The sequence below is a fragment of the Tamandua tetradactyla genome, chromosome 4, assembly GCF_023851605.1.
Source record: "Tamandua tetradactyla isolate mTamTet1 chromosome 4, mTamTet1.pri, whole genome shotgun sequence".
NCBI classification, from domain to species: Eukaryota; Metazoa; Chordata; class Mammalia; order Pilosa; family Myrmecophagidae; genus Tamandua; species Tamandua tetradactyla.
The window spans coordinates 55259045-55277721 of NC_135330.1; positions in this window are offsets into that span (position 1 = coordinate 55259045).

Consider the following 18677-nt stretch of genomic DNA (forward strand, 5'->3'; position numbering starts at 1 on the left):
ATTAATACTATGGTAAATGTTATGAAAAGAGCAGCAGAGTGCTATGGAAGTATGTAATAATTAGGTGAGTGACCTACACGTGGCTCTGAGAATGGCCATCAAGGCTGCCTGTGGATGCTCCAGCCCTTTAGAACTTCAAAGTCATGCCAAAGAGAGGGACTGAACAGAGGAGATACGTATGTGTTCATTGGTAAAATCTACAAAGGGATAAGATCCACTGGAAGTGTCCCCGGTTGCTCTCATCGAACCTGGTCTCCCTCCTTAATTGCATTCTCTTTTGAAAAAAAATGACATTAAAAAAAAGAACATCCCCTGAGACTACACCTTTCAAAGTCATTATACATGGGAAGGTAACAACAATTTGGTAAATACAATCAATGATGGAGAACAGACACGAATTATAGAGGTAAAATGTAATCTCACATTATGACAAAACAGGGGTTTGAGAGTCTGATTTATTTAGCTAACCTCGGCTCTCTTCTATTTTTCTGATTAAGGTGACACAATCTCAAAAGGCTGCTAGTGGCTTTAGGATGTATAGTGAACATTTTTTAATATTCAGGTTTCACTAGTGATCAATGAAAGGGAGGGCTAAGCTGTATGATATGTATGAGTTTTTTCTTTTTCCTTCTTTTTCTGGAGTGAGGCAAATATTCTAAAAAATGATATGGCAATAAAAAAATAGATTCCAGTTTAGAGAGAAAAGACTTCACTATATGACAGCCATGTGGGTGCTGTTTCCTTCATGCTGCTTCCTTCTGTGAGCACTCCCTCTGCTGTGGTCATGTTCTCCTGTCGCCTCAGTGTGGGTCAGGGGAGGCTGCAATGGCGCAGCAGACTGAGGGTTCAATTCCAGGCCACCTTCCTGCACATTGGCAAGGGACCCTTTGTGAGATTTTATTCATTTATTCAAGAAATGTTTTAGTATACCCTGCGTGCCAAGCCCATTTCTAGATTCTAGAGACTTAGCAGTGAACAAAACTTATGTAGCTAATACCGTAGTTAGACCAAAACCAAGATCAATGAGTAAAATATATAATTGTTAAATGTTGACTGTCAGGAAATAATTCTCCATGAATATTTTCCTATTTTTAGGTAGCTGGGACGTTTTGAGCAAAAATTACTGGCATTGTGGGATGGAGCTGAATAACAGTTCTTAAGATACAGACCTCTAAAGAGAGAGGTAGAGTAGACCTTCTGCTTGTCATCTTCCTGAAGCAGTTTATTTACAAGCTATGGACCATGAAATTTGGAACCATTTGTTTAGGCTCCACGCGTTGTAAAAATCTAGGAATCCTCCCTTGCTCTTCACCCAAGAGGATTTGTTTACATCCCAGAGTAAAGATTGTACTTTCTCTATTTCAGGAGGCAAAGAGGGGCCACTATGCCAGTCATCCTCTTTAAGCTCCAATTTTCCAAGTTCTGACTACTTCACCTGTAGTTCAAACCTAATTATTTATGCTGACTCTTCTAGATCTTCATTCTGTCACCCCGTTGTAACCAATGCAAGATGTTCTATGAGTGTAGTAGTCTGAATGATGTCTACCAAAAAAATATGTCCACATTCTGATCCCAAAAAAATATGTCCACATTCTGATCCCCAATAGCTGTAAATATTACCCTATCTGGTGAAAGGTATGATTAAGTTAAGAATCTCGAGAGGAAGAATTTACCACAGCTATTCAGGTGGCCCCAAATGCAATCACATGTATCTTTGTAGGAAAAATGCAGGGAGAGTTCAGAGAAAGACACACAAAGGAGAAAAGTTCCCAGTATTAAAAGAGGCCATGTGGCTAAGGGGATAGAGATTTGAGTTTTACAGCCACAAGCTAAGAAGCCTGGAGCCACCAAAACTAGAAAGAGGCAAGGAACAGATTTTCTCTTAGAGTCTTTGAAAAGATGCTATTGTGCCAGTGCCTCGATTTTGGACTGCTGGCCCGCAGAACTGTGAGAGAATAAGTTTCTGTTGCTTTAAACCAAGGTTGTGGTAACTTATTACAGCAACCACAGAAAACTAATATAATGAGAAGTTAAGCCTGTCTCTAATCAAGAGGGGTCGTGATTTTGTTAGTACATATATATGTATATAATGTATATATATATACTAACAAAATCACATATACTGAACAAGTAGGGTAACATCTTAGATCCTTCACAGTTTTAAATTATTATTGACAAGCTATGAAGAAAAATAGAACAATGAAATAGAAAAGTGTTGGCAAACATTCTAATTTTTAAATAGGGTGTTTGCTGAAGGCCTTCCTGAAAAGATGGGATAGAGAACTTGTGTGTTTGAGTGAAGCTCCAACAGGTAGCTTCATATCATGTTTCTCTGATACCAGAGCATTTTAGCCCCAAAGTAATCCTAAAGCAAGCAGAAGGAAATAAATAACATTTAGAACAGAACTAATTGAAATTGGAAATGAAAAAAACTAGACAGAATTAACAAACTAAAACTTGAGTCTTTGAGAAAAATCAATAAAATTGACAATGCTTAGCTGGACTGACAAAAAAAAGAGGGAAGATGCAAATAAGTAAAATCAGAATGAGAGGAGGGACATTACTATAACTCCACAGAAATACAAAGGATCATAAGAGGTTACTATGAATAATTGTATGACAACAAATTACATAGCCTAGATAAAATGGACAAGTTCCGAAAAAAACACACAAAATCTAAGTGACTATAGAAGAAATAGACCTAAACAGAACAGTTAGAAGTAAAGAGATCGAATCAGTAATCTGAGATTCCCAATATGGAAAAGCTCAGGACCAGATGGCTTCACAAGTGAATTCTACCAAGCATTCCAAGAAAAATTAATTCCAATGTTGTTCAAATTCTGTCAAAAAACTGAAGAGGAAGAAACACTACCTAACTCATTCTATGAGGCCAATATCACCATGATACCAAAGTCAGATAAAGATACTCCAAGCAAGGAAAATTACAAAACAATATATCTTAGGAATATATTTGCAAAACTGCTCAACAAAATACTAGCAAACCGAATCCAATGGCATATTAAAAGAATCGTACACCATAATCAAGTGGGACTTATTCCAGATGTGCAAGGATGGTCCAGGATAAGACAGTCAATTAATGTAATACAAAACATAAACAGAACTAAGGAAAAAAGTCACATGATCATCTCAATTGATGCAGAACAGACTTTTGACAAAATTCAATACCCATTCTTGAGAAAAACATTTAAAAGTCTAAGAATAGAAAGAAACTTCCTCAATATGATAAAGGGAATATATGAAAAACACACATTAACACAATGTTCAGTGCTGACAGATTGAAAGCTTCCTTTGTAAAATCTGAAACAAGACAGGGCTCCCCACTGTCACCATTGTGGTTCAACAATGTGCTAGAACTTCTTTTTTAAAAAAGAAATTCATTGATAAAACAACATACAAACATACAAACGTTCTTAAAATACAAACATTCCATACATGGTGTACAATCAATGGCTCACAATATCATCACATGTGTATTCATCACAATGATCATTTTTTTTGAACATCTGCATCACTCCAAAAAAAGAAATAAAAAAGAAAAAACGCATATGTAATATACCCCTTATTCCTCCCTATCATTGACCACTAGTATTTCCACTTACCCAATTTACCTTTGTTCCCCCTATTATATGTTTATTTTTATCCATACTTTTTACTCATCTCCATACCCTAGATAAAAGGAGCATCAGACATGAGATTTTCACAATCACACAGTCACATTGTAAAAGCTATATCATTATACAATCATCTTCAAGAAACATGGCTACTGGAACACAGCTCTACAGATTTAGGTACTTCACTCTAGCCTCTCTAATACACCATAAACTAAAAAGGGATATCTATATAATGCATAAGAATAACCTTCAGTATAACTTCTCGATTCTGTTTGAAACCTTTCAGCCACTGACACTATATTTTTTCTCATTTCTCTCTTCCCCCTTTTGATCAAGAAGGTTTTTCTCAATCCCTTGATGTCAGGTTTCATCTCATCCTGGAATTTCTGTCCAAAGTTGCCAGGGAGATTTACACTCCTGGGAGTCATGTCCCACATAGGTGGGGAGGACAGTGAGTTCACTTGCCATGTGGGCTTAGAGAGAGAGGCCACATCTGAGCAACAAAAGAGGTTCTTTGGGGGTGAGTCTTTGGCCTAATTTTAAGTAGGCTTAGCCCATCCTTTTTAGGAATAAGTTTCATAGGGGCAAACCCCAAGATCAAAGGGTGGACTATTGATTTGATTGTCCCCACTGCTAAATGTGCTGGAAGTTCTAGCCAGAGAAATTAAGCAAGAAAAATACAAAGAAGTCACTAAATTGGAAAGGAAGAAGTAAAATTTTTCCTATTTACAGATGACATAATATATGTAAAAAAGTCTCACAAAATCTGCCCGAAAATTACTACAGAAAAAAACAAATGAATTCAGTAAAGTGTCAGGGTACAAGAGCAATATGCAAAAAATCAGTAGTGGTACTGGATATTATTGATGAACAATCCAAAAAGGAAATTAAGAAGAAAATTCCACTTACAACAGAAACAATCTGTTGTAAGGGATCAAAAATCTAGGAACAAATTTAATGAAGGATGTGAAGGACTTACATATGGAAAACCATGAAACATTTCTAAAAGAAATCAAAGAAAACATAAGTAATTTGAAAGATATCCTATGCTTATGGATTGAAAGAATAGTCAATATTTTAACTATATCCAAAGCAGTTTACAGATTCAATACAATCCCAATCTAAATTCTCACAGCCTTCTTTGCAGAAATGTAAAAACCAATCATCAAATTTATGCCGAAGGGTAAGAAGCCCTGAATAGCCAAACCATCTTTAAAAAGAAGAATTAAATCAGAGGATTCACACTTCCTGATTTTAATCTTATTATAGATGCAGAGGTCAAAACTGCATGGTACTAGGCACAAGGACAAATAGATAGACCAATGGGATCAAATGAGAGTCCAGAAATAGACCCCCTCATGTATGGCTAATTTATCTATTTATTTCTTTTGTATGGCCAGGCACTGGAAATCAAACCCAGGTCTCCAGCATTGTAAGCGAAAACTCTGCCTCTGAGCCACCGTGGCCCGCCCCCAATTGATTTTTGACAAGGATGCCAAGTCTAGTTAATTGGAAAATAATTTCTTAAATGGTCTGAGAAAATTGGATAACCATATGCAAAGAGTAAAGAGTAACCCATATCTCACACCAAATACAAAAATTAACTCAAAATGGGCCAAAGACCTAAATATAAGAGCAAATACTATAAAGCTCCTAGACAAAAACATAGGGAAGCATCTTTGACACCTGGTATTAGGTAATAGTCTCTTACACCTTACACCAAAAGCATGAGCATCAAAATTAAACACTTTTGTGCATCAAAGGACTTCATCATGAGGGTAAAAAGACAACCTATAGAATTAGAGAAAATATTTGAAAACTGCATATCTGATTAGGTTTTAATATTCAGAATTTATAAAGAAACCCCACAACTCAACCACAAAAAGACAAATAAACCAATTAAAAATGGTCAAAAAACTTGAATAGATATTTCTCCAAAGAAGATATACAAATGACCAAAAAGCACATGAAAAGATGTTTAATGTCATTAGCCATTAGGAAAATATAAATCAAATCCACAGGATACCATGTCACACCCACTGGAATGGCTACTATTAAAAAAAAAAAAAGTGTTGGTGAGGATGTGGAGAAATAGAAACACTGATGTAATGGGGATTCTACCTCACTTAAAAATAATTCTTAACACCTAGGTACTTCTGTAATTATTCCCATTTTATAGATGAGGAAATGAGGCTTGGAAAGGTTAAATGACTTGCCCAAGGCTCTGCAAGTGGTTAGTGATGGAACTTGTTTTGAATGTGAATGTAGCATTCCATTTTTTTCTTAATCACAATACAATACTATCACTCAGAGTAAGTACACAATATAAATACATATTTGATGCATTAATAAAATCCTGTGCTGACTATCTTGATTACTTTTAGGACTGGCCCTTAGCCAACACTTTTTAAATTCAATGGCATAGGAAGAGAAATTATGCATTATGGTGAAAATTGAACACTAAGGAATTTCAAAATTAAAGGACTTTATAATACTGCTATATTTATTTATATTGAGATATTACCTTTCATATTGGTTCTTCTGGTAATTAAATGAGATACTTTGCAATGTTTCACCAAATGTCTTTCATGTAATACATTTCAATACAAATTTCTTCTTTCCCTCTTCCTATAAAGAAGACCCAAGAGACTATAAAATACACGAAGTAGCAATGTTTGATTAACTTGAGAAATGAGAAGCATTTCCTCATAAGTAGATGTTCACTCTATCCTTAGTTCTGCAGAATGCAAAATAAAACATATTTGCACTTAATTAGCCACCTAAAATACCTATCTTCCAGGCCTTTATCAGAGAGCATAAACTTGAATTCTCTGCCACACAGTACTTAGCAAAAGCTCAGTTGTAAAGACCAATATTTGTGGAAATTTTCTATAAGAAAAAAGTCATTAATTATGCCAAATAATTTTCTCCCGTAGAGTAAGGCAGATCATCAGCAATCTACATTCTTCAACCATCCTGGATATCCTTAAAAGATTAAAGTATGCTTTGATGTTTTACTTCAGCCCATGTTTGGGGAAATTACACATAACAGTACAGTGAAAGTCAGTTTTGTGATTGAAAAAATATAGCTTTGTTGGAGTCTAATTTACACTCAATAAAGTACACCCATTCTAAGTTTAAGTTCAGTGAGTTTTGAAAAATGTTTATACTTGTGTATCCACCACTTCAGTCAAGATATAGAACTTTTCCATTATCCTAGCATGCTCCTTCATGCCTCTTTTCAGTCATTTCTCACTACCCCCAGCCCTGATCTGCTCTCTTATACTATAGGTAAGATTTACCTTTTCTGGAATTTCATACACTATGAAATGGAATCATACACAAGGTATTTTTGTAGGTCTAGCTAGTTTTTTTTCATTTAGCATAATATTTTTAAGACTTGTATTAGTCAAGGATTCTCCACAGAAACAGAATCAATAAGATATATATTTGTAGTGAACATATATTATATAAATAATAATATAATACATGTTAATAAAGACATAATATATAAATATTGAAATTTATTACAGGAAATAGCTTATATAACTGCAGGAATTGGCAAGTCTGAATTCTGTAGGGCAGACTGAAGTTGGAAATTCCAGGAAGGTGACATTGAATTCCCCAAGAGAAGAGGGCTGCCTGAAGTAGAGATAGAAATTCTTCATTCTGACTGCTGAAATCCTTAGTTCTCCCTTTAAGTTCTCCAACTTATTGTATGAGGAGACTTCTCTTATTGCTGAAGGCAATATCTTTTGTTGATTGTGGATGTGATCAGCCATAGATGCAGTAAATTAACTAATGATTTCAATTCATCTATGAAATACCCTCACTTTAATAACCAGGCCAGTTCTTGCTTGACCAAACAAGTGAATATCATAACCTAGTCAAGTTGACACATTAAATTAGTCATTACAATATCCCTCCGTGTTAGTGTATGTATCAATAGCTGTTCCTTTTTAAGGAACATCTACTGCAATGCTACTGCTAAGAGGTGTTCCACTGTATAGATATATCACAATTTGTTTATCCAGTCATTAATTGATGAATATTTAAGTTGTTTCAATTTTTAGCTATTATGAATGACACAGCTAAGAACATTTGTGTGGCAATCTTTATGGGGCATATGTTTACAATTCCTTGAATAAATACCTAGGAATGAAATTGCTGGATCACATGGTAAGTGTATATTTAACTTCATAAAAAAGGCCAGTTTTCCAAAGTGGATGCATATTTTATAGAATCATAGCAGTGTTATGAAAGTTCCAGTTGTTACACATGATTGCCAACTTGGTAATGTCAGTCTTTTTATATTTTAGCAATTCTAATGGTAGTGTAATTATACTATTTTGTAGGGTTGTTGAAGTCATTGTCTGCCACATCACATAGAATTTCCTTATGATCATCCATTAAGGAAATGTTTCTCATTTCTTTTCTCTGAGAATAGTATTGTTTTCCATGAACAGTAATCAATTTTTTAATGGACATTGAATGATATACTTATTTGTTGGCTGTTGAGGAGTTCAGAGACATACTTGTAAATATGTGAAGCCTACACAAATATTTTGTATATGCAACTTATCCCAATACTTTCCTTCTTTTAACCTTAAACTCCTGTTGACATCATCTTATTTTGTCTTATATTTCCTTTTTTTCATTCGATTTTCTCACTTAAAAACATCTTGCTTTTAAAAAATCTAATAATGGCTTATGAAGTCTAAAATACACCAGCAGATGCTTTTCAAAGCATAACAATTCAGCTTGGCAATTAATAGATTATTTCTGTATGTCAGCTTGTGCTATTCTAGGAACAATGGTGAATACAGAGGGTTTCACTAACCTGGCCCCTTACCTAAACTAGTTGATACTAGAAATTTGCAACAGTTAGGGAATTGTGTCAAATAACATGTAATAAAGTATTGAGTTGATGGTAGGTAGAGCTTTAGATGTATCTTGAATGATCAATGGTTTCTTGAGAGAACATTTCAGATTGAACAGTCAAATAATCTGCATTATTATTGTTTTTTTCTAAACAATTTTTTTGGATAAGGCACCACATTTATTTTTCATTCTCCCTCCACATTGCACAGAAATATAATATGGAGTTTCGGTTTGCTATAGCTGCCAGATTACAATATACCATAAATGGATTGGCTTTACAAAGGGGTTTATGAGGTTACATATTTATAGTTGTAAGGCCATGAAAATGTCCAAATTAAGGCATCCATAGAAAGATACCTTGACTCTGAAGCATCTGGAAGATGCCCCTGTCACATGGAAAGGTACATGGTTGGCATTTGTTGGTCCTTGCTCCCAGTTCTGTTGCTTTCAGCTTCCGATTCCAGTGGCTTTCTCTCTCTAAGCATCTGTGGGTCCTTTCTCAGCATCCCCAGGGCAAACTCTGGATTTCATCTCTTAGTTTAACATTTCCTGAGGCATTTTTCTGTCTCCATGTTTAAGTGTCTTTGTTTTCTCCAACATGTCCTTATTTTATGGGCCCAGCATGCTTCCGCTGTGCAACTCTGGTAAAAATGTCCATATTTTAAGGAGGAGCCAAGATGGCAGCTTAGTAAGGTGCGCGCATCTTAGTTCCTCCACCAGAACGACTACTAAATAACCAGAAACAGTACAGAACAGCTCCCGGAACCACGACAGAAACCCTACACACAGTGTAACCCAGTCTGGACCGGCTGGACCGGCTGCGAGACTCCGCAGTGGTGAGTTCCCCGAGCAGTGCGTGCTTCCCCGGGCTGCGGCGGCTGGCGGCCGGCGCCCCTCCCTCATGGGTGGCTTCCCGGACAGACTGAGAGTCTCGGAGAGGCGAGTTTCCCAAGTCGTGGTGGCCGGCAGCCAGCACCCCTCCCTCATGGGCGGCTTCCAGGACCTACCGCGAGTCTCAGATCAGCAAGTTCCCCAAGCCGCGGCAGCCGGCAACCGGTGCCCCTCTGCCACAGGTGGCTTCCCAGAGGGAAAGGAAAGAGTCTCCAACAGTAACAGGGACTGAGTCCAACCAAACACCAATAGTGGCATTAATAAACAAATTCTGACTACTAAAAATAGGCCCCCAACTCAGGTGAAACTGATCAAGGCAGAAGTCGCCTATTGGGCTAAATGAAAAAGAGGAAAAGGGCGAAACAGAGCCTTCTGCAGCTGTTTCTATGGAGGCTTGGTCGCCTCTGGATTCAGCTCTGGGATTACACATGTTACAGCTGCCCCAAATGCAGAAACAGGCTGCTTTCAGGGCTCTCTACCACCTGAACATACCCACGGGAGGGGTGAAACGTAACTCAGGTGGAGTCCCTCTCTCAAGGAATTCAGATCCCAGGACTTCGCAATTTGAAGCCATTAAAACCAGCCTACGAACTTTCCTCTGTCTCAACCATGCACCCAGCAGGGAGAGCCTTCCAAAGTTAAAGGAGCCACAACATCTTTTGCTGATGGGACCTGCAGACAGACAAGCACCACATAATGGGCAGGATAAGAAAAACAGAGCCCAGAGACTTCACAGGAAAGTCTTTCAACCTGCTGGGTCTCACACTCAGGGAAATCTGATTAAATGTCCAGACGCCAGCAAAAAATAATAAATCACACCAGGAAAATTGAAGATATGGCCCAGTCAAAGGAACAAACCAAAGGTTCAAATGAGATACAGGAGCTGAGACAACTAATTCTGAATATACAAACAGAAATGGAAAACCTCTTCAAAAACCAAATCAATAAATTGAGGGAGGACATGAAGAAGGCAAGGGATGAACAAAAAGAAGACATGGAAAGTCTGAAAAAACAAATCACAGAACTTATGGGAATGAAAGATACAGTAGAAGAGATGAAAAAAACAATGGAAACCTACAATGGTAGATTTCAAGAGACAGAGGTTAGAATTAGTGAACTGGAGGATGGAACATCTGAAATCCAAAAAGAAACAGAAACTATAGGGAAAAGAATGGGAAAATTTGAGCAGGGGCTCAGGGAATTGAATGATAATATGAAGCGCACAAATATACATGTTGTGGGTGTCCCAGAAGGAGAAGAGAAGGGAAAAGGAGGAGAAAAACTAATGGAAGAAATTATCACTGAAAATTTCCCAACTCTTATGAAAGACCTAAAATTACAGATCCAAGAAGTGCAGCGCACCCCAAAGAGACTAGATCCAAATAGGCGTTCTCCAAGACACTTACTAGTTAGAATGTCAGAGGTCAAAGAGAAAGAGAGGATCTTGAAAGCAGCAAGAGAAAAACAATCCATCACATACAAGGGAAACCCAAGAAGTCTATGGGTAGATTTCTCAGCAGAAACCATGGAGGCAAGAAGACAGTGGGATGATATATTTAAATCACTAAAAGAGAAAAACTGCCAACCAAGAATTCTATATCCAGCAAAACTGTCCTTCAAAAATGAGGGAGAAATTAAAACATTTTCAGACAAAAAGTCACTGAGAGAATTTGTGACCAAGAGACCAGCTCTGCAAGAAATACTAAAGGGAGCACTAGAGTCAGATACGAAAAGACAGAAGAGAGAGGTGTGGAGAAGAGAGTAGAAAGAAGGAAAATCAGATATGATATATATAATACAAAAGGCAAAATGGTAGAGGAAAGTATTACCCAAACAGTAATAACACTAAATGTTAATGGACTGAATTCCCCAATCAAAAGACATAGACTGGCAGATGGATTAAAAAACAGGATCCTTCTATATGCTGTCTACAGGAAACACATCTTAGACCCAAAGATAAACATAGGTTGAAAGTGAAATGTTGGGAAAAGATATTTCATGCAAATAACAACCAGAAAAGAGCAGGAGTAGCTATACTAATATCCAACAAATTCGACTTCAAATGTAAAACAGTTAAAAGAGACAAAGAAGGATACTATCTACTAATAAAAGGAACAATTCAACATGAAGACATAACAATCATAAATATTTACGCACCAAATCAGAATGCTCCAAAATACGTGAGGAATACACTGCAAATACTGAAAAGGGAAATAGACACAGCTACCATAATAGTTGGAGACTTCAATTCGCCACGCTCATCAATGGACAGAACATCTAGACAGAGGATCAATAAAGAAACAGAGAACTTGAATATTACAATAAATGAGCTAGACTTAAGAGACATTTATAGGACATTACACCCCACAACAGCAGGATACACCTTTTTCTCAAGTGCTCATGGATCATTCTCAAAGATAGACCATATGCTGGGTCACAAAGCAAGTCTCAACAAGTTTAAAAAGATTGAAATCATACACAACACTTTCTCAGATCATAAAGGAATGAAGTTGGAAATCAATAATAGGCAGAGTGCCAGAAAATTCACAAAATGTGGAGGCTCAACAACACACTCTTAAACAACCAGTGGGTCAAGGAAGAAATTACAAGAGAAATTAGTAAATATCTCAAGACGAATGAAAATGAAAACACAACATATCAAAACCTATGGGGTGCAGCAAAGGCAGTGCTAAGAGGGACATTTATTGCCCTAAATGCCTATATCAAAAAAGAAGAAAGGGCAAAAATTCGGGAATTAACTGTCCACTTGGAAGAACTGGAGAAAGAACAGTAAACTAACCCCAAAGCAAGCAAAAGGAAAGAAATAAAGATTAGAGCAGAAATAAATGAAATTGAGAACATGAAAACAATAGAGAAAATCAATAAGACTAGAAGTTGGTTCTGAGAAAATCAACAAGATCGATGGGCCCTTAGCAAGATTGACAAAAAGAAGAAGAGAGAGTATGCAAATAAATAAGAGCAGAAATGGAAGAGGAGACATAACCACTGACCTCACAGAAATAAAGCAGGTAATAACAGGATACTATGAACAACTTTATGCTAATAAATACAACAATGTAGATGAAATGGGGAGGTTCCTAGAAAGGCATGAACAACCAGCTTTGACTCAAGAAGAAATAGACGACCTCAACAAACCAATCACAAGTAAAGAAATTGAATCAGTCATTCAAAAGCTTCCCAAAAAGAAAAGTCCAGGACCAGACGGCTTCACATGTGAATTCTACCAAACATTCCAGGAAGAATTAGTACCAACCCTGCTCAAACTCTTCAAAAAAGTTGAAGTGGAGGGAAAGCTACCTAATTCATTCTATGAAGCCAACATCACCCTCATACCAAAACCAGGCAAAGATATTACAAAAAAAGAAAACTACAGACCAATCTCTCTAATGAATATAGATGCAAAAATCCTCAACAAAATTCTAGCAAATCGAATCCAGCAACACATTAAAAGAATTATACATCATGACCAAGTAGGATTCATCCCATGTATGCAAGGATGGTTCAACATAAGAAAATCAATTAATGTAATACACCATATCAATAAATCAAAGCAGAAAAATCACATGATCATCTCAATTGATGCAGAGAAGGCATCTGACAAGATTCAACATCCTTTCCTGTTGAAAACACTTCAAAAGATAGGAATACAAGGGAACTTCCTTAAAATGATAGAGGGAATATATGAAAAACCCACAGCTAATATCATCCTCAATGGGGAAAAATTGAAAACTTTCCCCCTAAGATCAGGAACAAGACAAGGATGTCCATTATCACCACTGTTATTCAACATCATGTTGGAGGTTCTAGCCAGAGCAATTAGACAAGAAAAAGAAATACAAGGCATCAAAATTGGAAAGGAAGAAGTAAAACTATCACTGTTTGCAGACGGTATGATACTATACGTCGAAAACCCGGAAAAATCCACAACAAAACTACTAGAGCTAATAAATGAGTACAGCAAAGTAGCAGGTTACAAGATCAACATTCAAGAATCTGTAGTGTTTCTATACACTAGAAATGAACAAACTGAGGGGGAAATCAAGAAACGAATTCCATTTACAATTGCAACTCAAAGAATAAAATACTTAGGAATAAATTTAACTAAAGAGACAAAAGACCTATACAAAGAAAACTACAAAAAACTGTTAAAAGAAATCACAGAAGACCTAAACAGATGGAAGGGCATACCGTGTTCATGGATTGGAAGACTAAATATAGTTAAGATGTCAATTCTACCTAAATTGATTTACAGATTCAATGCAATACCAATCAAAATCCCAACAACTTATTTTTCAGAAATAGAAAAACCAATAAGCAAATTTATCTGGAAGGGCAGGGTGCCCCGAACTGCTAAAAGTATCTTGAGGAAAAAAAATGAAGCTGGAGGTCTCATGCTGCCAGACTTTAAGGCATATTATGAAGCCACAGTGGTCAAAACAGCATGGTACTGGCATAAAGATAGATATATCAACCAATGGAACCGAATAGAGTGCTCAGATATAGACCCTCTCAGCTATGGACATTTGATCTTTGATAAGGCAGTCAAGCCAACTCACCTGGGACAGAACAGTCTCTTCAATAAATGGTGCCTACAGAACTGGATATCCATAAGCAAAAGAATGAAAGAAGACCCGTATCTCACACCCTATACAAAGGTTAACTCAAAATGGATCAAAGTTCTAAACATTAGGTCTAAGACCATAAAACAGAGGAAAATGTAGGGAGATATCTTATGAATCTTACAATTGGAGGTGGGTTTATGGACCTTAAACCTAAAGCAAGAGCACTGAAGAAAGAAATAAATAAATGGGAGCTCCTCAAAATTAAACACTTTTGTACATCAAAGAACTTCATCAAGAAAGTAGAAAGACAGCCTACACAATGGGAGACCATATTTGGAAATGACATATCAGATAAAGGTCTAGTATCCAGAATTTATAAAGAGATTGTTCAACTCAACAACAAAAAGACAGCCAACCCAATTACAAAATGGGAAAAAGACTTGAACATACACCTCTCAGAAGAGGAAATACAAATGGCCAAAAGGCACATGAAGAGATGCTCAATGTCCCTGGCCATTAGAGAAATGCAAATCAAAACCACAATGAGATATCATCTCACACCCACCAGAATGGCCATTATCAACAAAACAGAAAATGACAAGTGCTGGAGAGGATGTGGAGGAAGAGGCACACTTATCCACCGTTGGTGGGAATGTCAAATTGTGCAACCACTGTGGAAGGCAGTTTGGCGGTTCCTCAAAAAGCTGAATATAGAATTGCCATACGACCCAGCAATGCCATTGCTAGGTATCTACTCAGAGGACTTAAGGGCAAAGACACAAACGGACATTTGCACACCAATGTTTATAGCAGCATTATTTACAATTGCAAAGAGATGGAAACAGCCAAAATGTCCATCAACAGACAAGTGGCTAAACAAACTATGGTGTATACATATGATGGAATATTATGCAGCTTTAAGACAGAATAAACTTATGAAGCATGTAATAACATGGATGGACCTAGAGAACATTATGCTGAGTGAGACTAGCCAAAAACTAAAGGACAAATACTGTATGGTCCCACTGATGTGAACTGACATTAGAGAATAAACTTGGAATATGTCATTGGTAACAGAGACCATCAGGAGATAGAAATAGGGTAAGATAATGAGTAATTGGAGCTGAAGGGATACAGACTGTGCAACAGGACTGGATACAAAAACTCAGAAATGAACAACACAATACTACCTGATTGTAATGCAATTATGTTAAAACACTGAATGAAGCTGCATCTGAGGTATAGTTTTTTGTTTTTGTTTTTTATTTTTATTTCTTTCTCTATTATCGTTTTATTTCTTTTTCTGTTGTCTTTTTATTTCTTTTTCTAAATCGATGCAAATGTACTAAGAAATGATGAATATGCGTCTATGTGATGATATTGGGAATTACTCATTGTATATGTAGAATGGAATGAATTTTAAATGTTGTGTTAGTTAAGTTTTTAATCAATAAAACAAAATCTTTAAAAAAAAAAAAAGTCTTTATTTTAAACGACCCCAGTAAGCGGATTAGGACTCTCTTTAAATGGACAGGGTCACCTTTCCATGGAAACAACTTAATCAAAAGGTCCCACCCACAATTAGGTGGGTCTCATATCCATGGAAACAATCTAATCAAAAGGTCCCATCCAAGAATAGGTCTACCCCAACAAGATTGGATTAGAAGAACAGAAATAAAGATGAAGTGTGAAAGAGCTTAAAATAAAAGTTTAAGCCAAGGAAAGATTAAAACTCTCAATAGTAATGACATTCTACAACTATGGGTTCAGTTGAATTCTACTGATATTTTTAAAAGTGTCTGCTCCATGTCAAGTGCCTTAATAGGCACTTAGCCTCAAACTTTAAAGGGCTTACTCTTAAGAGGAGAAAAATACATAAATGAGCATGTGACATATGTTAGAAGAACTGTGATAAAAGTCTGTATAGGGAATTAGGGAGTTGTAAAAGATGGTGAGTCTATCACATTATAGGCTATTAATATATGCTTATAATTGATCAATAAACATGACTGAGTTGAGCATTTACTGTGTATTCAGCACTACACTAAATAGGAATATAAAACAAAGTCTCTTCCCAGAAGGTATTTACAATCTGCTCAGAAAGATTAATACTCTAGACAAATAACAAACAAGCAAACTATATCCTTAAAAGAATTTAGTTATATGTCAACTAAATGCAATATATGGACTTTGCTTAGATTTGGACACAAAACAAACTATAAAAAAGACATTTATTAGAACCAATAGTTGATGAGGTAAAGTTCTATCCATTGAGATAGAACTATCTATCTAGCAAGTTCTATCCATTGAGGAATTGTAACTAAAATCACTCAAAATAGGACACTCAGTCCTCCTTATACAATTTAATAATAATACACAGCACACTCTTTGAAGTAAAAAATTGAACTTCAATTTAAGCAAGTGTCTAGATGTGATGACTAGTTTACAGGGATAATTGGGATTAGTGAAACATGTTAAACAAAATCATAAGGACACAATCAGTCAAATTCAGAATATGGGGATTACTGTAGAACAAATGAACCATTTATTTTTCAGCAAATAAGCATGAAATAAAATGAAGGAAACTGTTACAGACTTAATGAGACTAAAGAGACATATCAAAACAAATGTGGGCTTTGGATTTTGATCCAAACAAGCAAACTATAAAAAGATATTTTTGAGCAATAGGGAAAATTAAATATGAGTATTAGATTATCTTAATAAATTACTATAATTTAAGGAATATGAAAATGACATGGTGGAGGAATGAATGCCTTTATCTTTTAGAGGTGAACAAAATAGATGAAGCAAATTTGACTGAGTTTTAACAATTAATAAATCCAGGTGGTGGGTATATGGAAGTTCCATGTATTATTCTTTCTACTTTTTTGTACATTTAAATTTTTCCATAATAAAAGTATGCAAATAAATAAAAATTGTGATTATGTGTGCTTGTGGGTATGTGTGGAGATATATATCAACTATAGATTAAAATAATCAGTTAATTTGAGGAGTTTACCGAAGGTTAATAAATGATGATTAAAGTAGTGATGAGTATTTTGAAAAATGGGCATTTGCTTATGTTGCAAGTAAGGGTATCAATTTACTTGATTTAGTGATTCTCTTCTGTTTCTTTACTTAAAATATTTGGTCCATTCTCCTGGTATCATTAGAATAAATGTATTTGAAAATGGGGAAAGTTTTTTCTTTTTAAATGCTCTGGAATGCACAAGTAGAAGCAATTTAAACTGTTAATGAAAATTTTACATGTAATATTTCTTTATATAGGTCCAGTATTTTGCATTTGCAAAAATGCAATATTTTGCACTTTTTCATAGCATTCTCAATTTAAAAGGTGATGCAGACAAGAGAAAGCTAGCTTGCTTTTATTTCCCAAATTGCAATAAGAATTGATGGCTCTGCTCTATAACACTGTTAAGAGAATTCTCATCATCCTCTACCTACAGTGATATAACAGTTTACTTTATTTGTTTTGCATTTTGTTTGAATTCTTTGTCAGTCCTACATTCCAAGTGTCTTTATTACAGTTGTGCTTTGACTTTCTCCTCTCTCTATTCCATTTTTCTTTTCTTCCCCTTCCTTCTTTATCTTACATTCCCCACAGTACCAGCAGGAAACTGTTCACAGGGGAGGGAAGCTATTCTGTTCATTAAACAACCTCAACATATAAAGAAAAAGTTTGCTTCATGTTTCAGACAAGAGAATTTAATTTCACCTAAGGTAAATAAAAGTTGAATCCCATAACTTTATATTGTTTTAAATTTAAACCCTTGAATACTTTTCAATTTGAAATACTCATTCTCCTAGTTTTAAAAGGTGAAAGAATTGGATAAAAACAAGTGTTTTTCGCACTATAATATTCTTAATAAACATTTGCATGCTCATTGATCGGAAGGTTTTATGGGTTGAGTGTGTTTTGCTCATAAAGACAGCATTTTAAAAAACATTATAAAAGGACAACACAGTATCCATATAGCTACCCTGGAGAAAGAGAGAGCTTTCTGTAGAAAGAAAATGGTTTTTCTCTTAAGGTCTAGAAACAACACTAAACCTTGGATTATGCCCCAGCTGAAGTCTGCATAATGAAATGGAAATAAGCAGGTCATCATTATGGTGACATCCCACTAATAATGCCACCATGCTTTGTTGAGATACACAACAAAGACCGCAGTTTGCATATGTAATTCACCCGCCTCCTGCAGGCACTGTGAACTTCCTGGGAATTTCTGCATCTCTTTTTCTGCATTTTGCCTTCTATACTCTTTTTGGATATTAAGCCTGAAGGGGACAAATTTCAGAGAATGTGTGAAAGTCACTAGAGCCAGGAGAAAAGCAAATTGTCCTGAAATCCCAGCCAGTTGTGTCTCATAAATCCATAGGTCAGACTCTTGATCTCTTGCCTTTGGGCCTTCAGACAAATTTAGAAACCTGAGAACTCTGAAGAATGCTGATCTAGTAATTCCTTCCCAAGTTCCAAATCATAAAAAGAAAGACTGACATACTAAATGCTATCTTCAGTGATTGCAAAAGAGTTAAGGTTTGATTTCTCTAGGAAGAGTGCCCCTCCCACTGGGAACTCTTCTCTATCCTGGTGTCCTAAGGCACTTGACCCCCCCATTCAGCACATCCCCACCCTGATTCCTCCCCTTGCAAACAACAGACTTGTCTC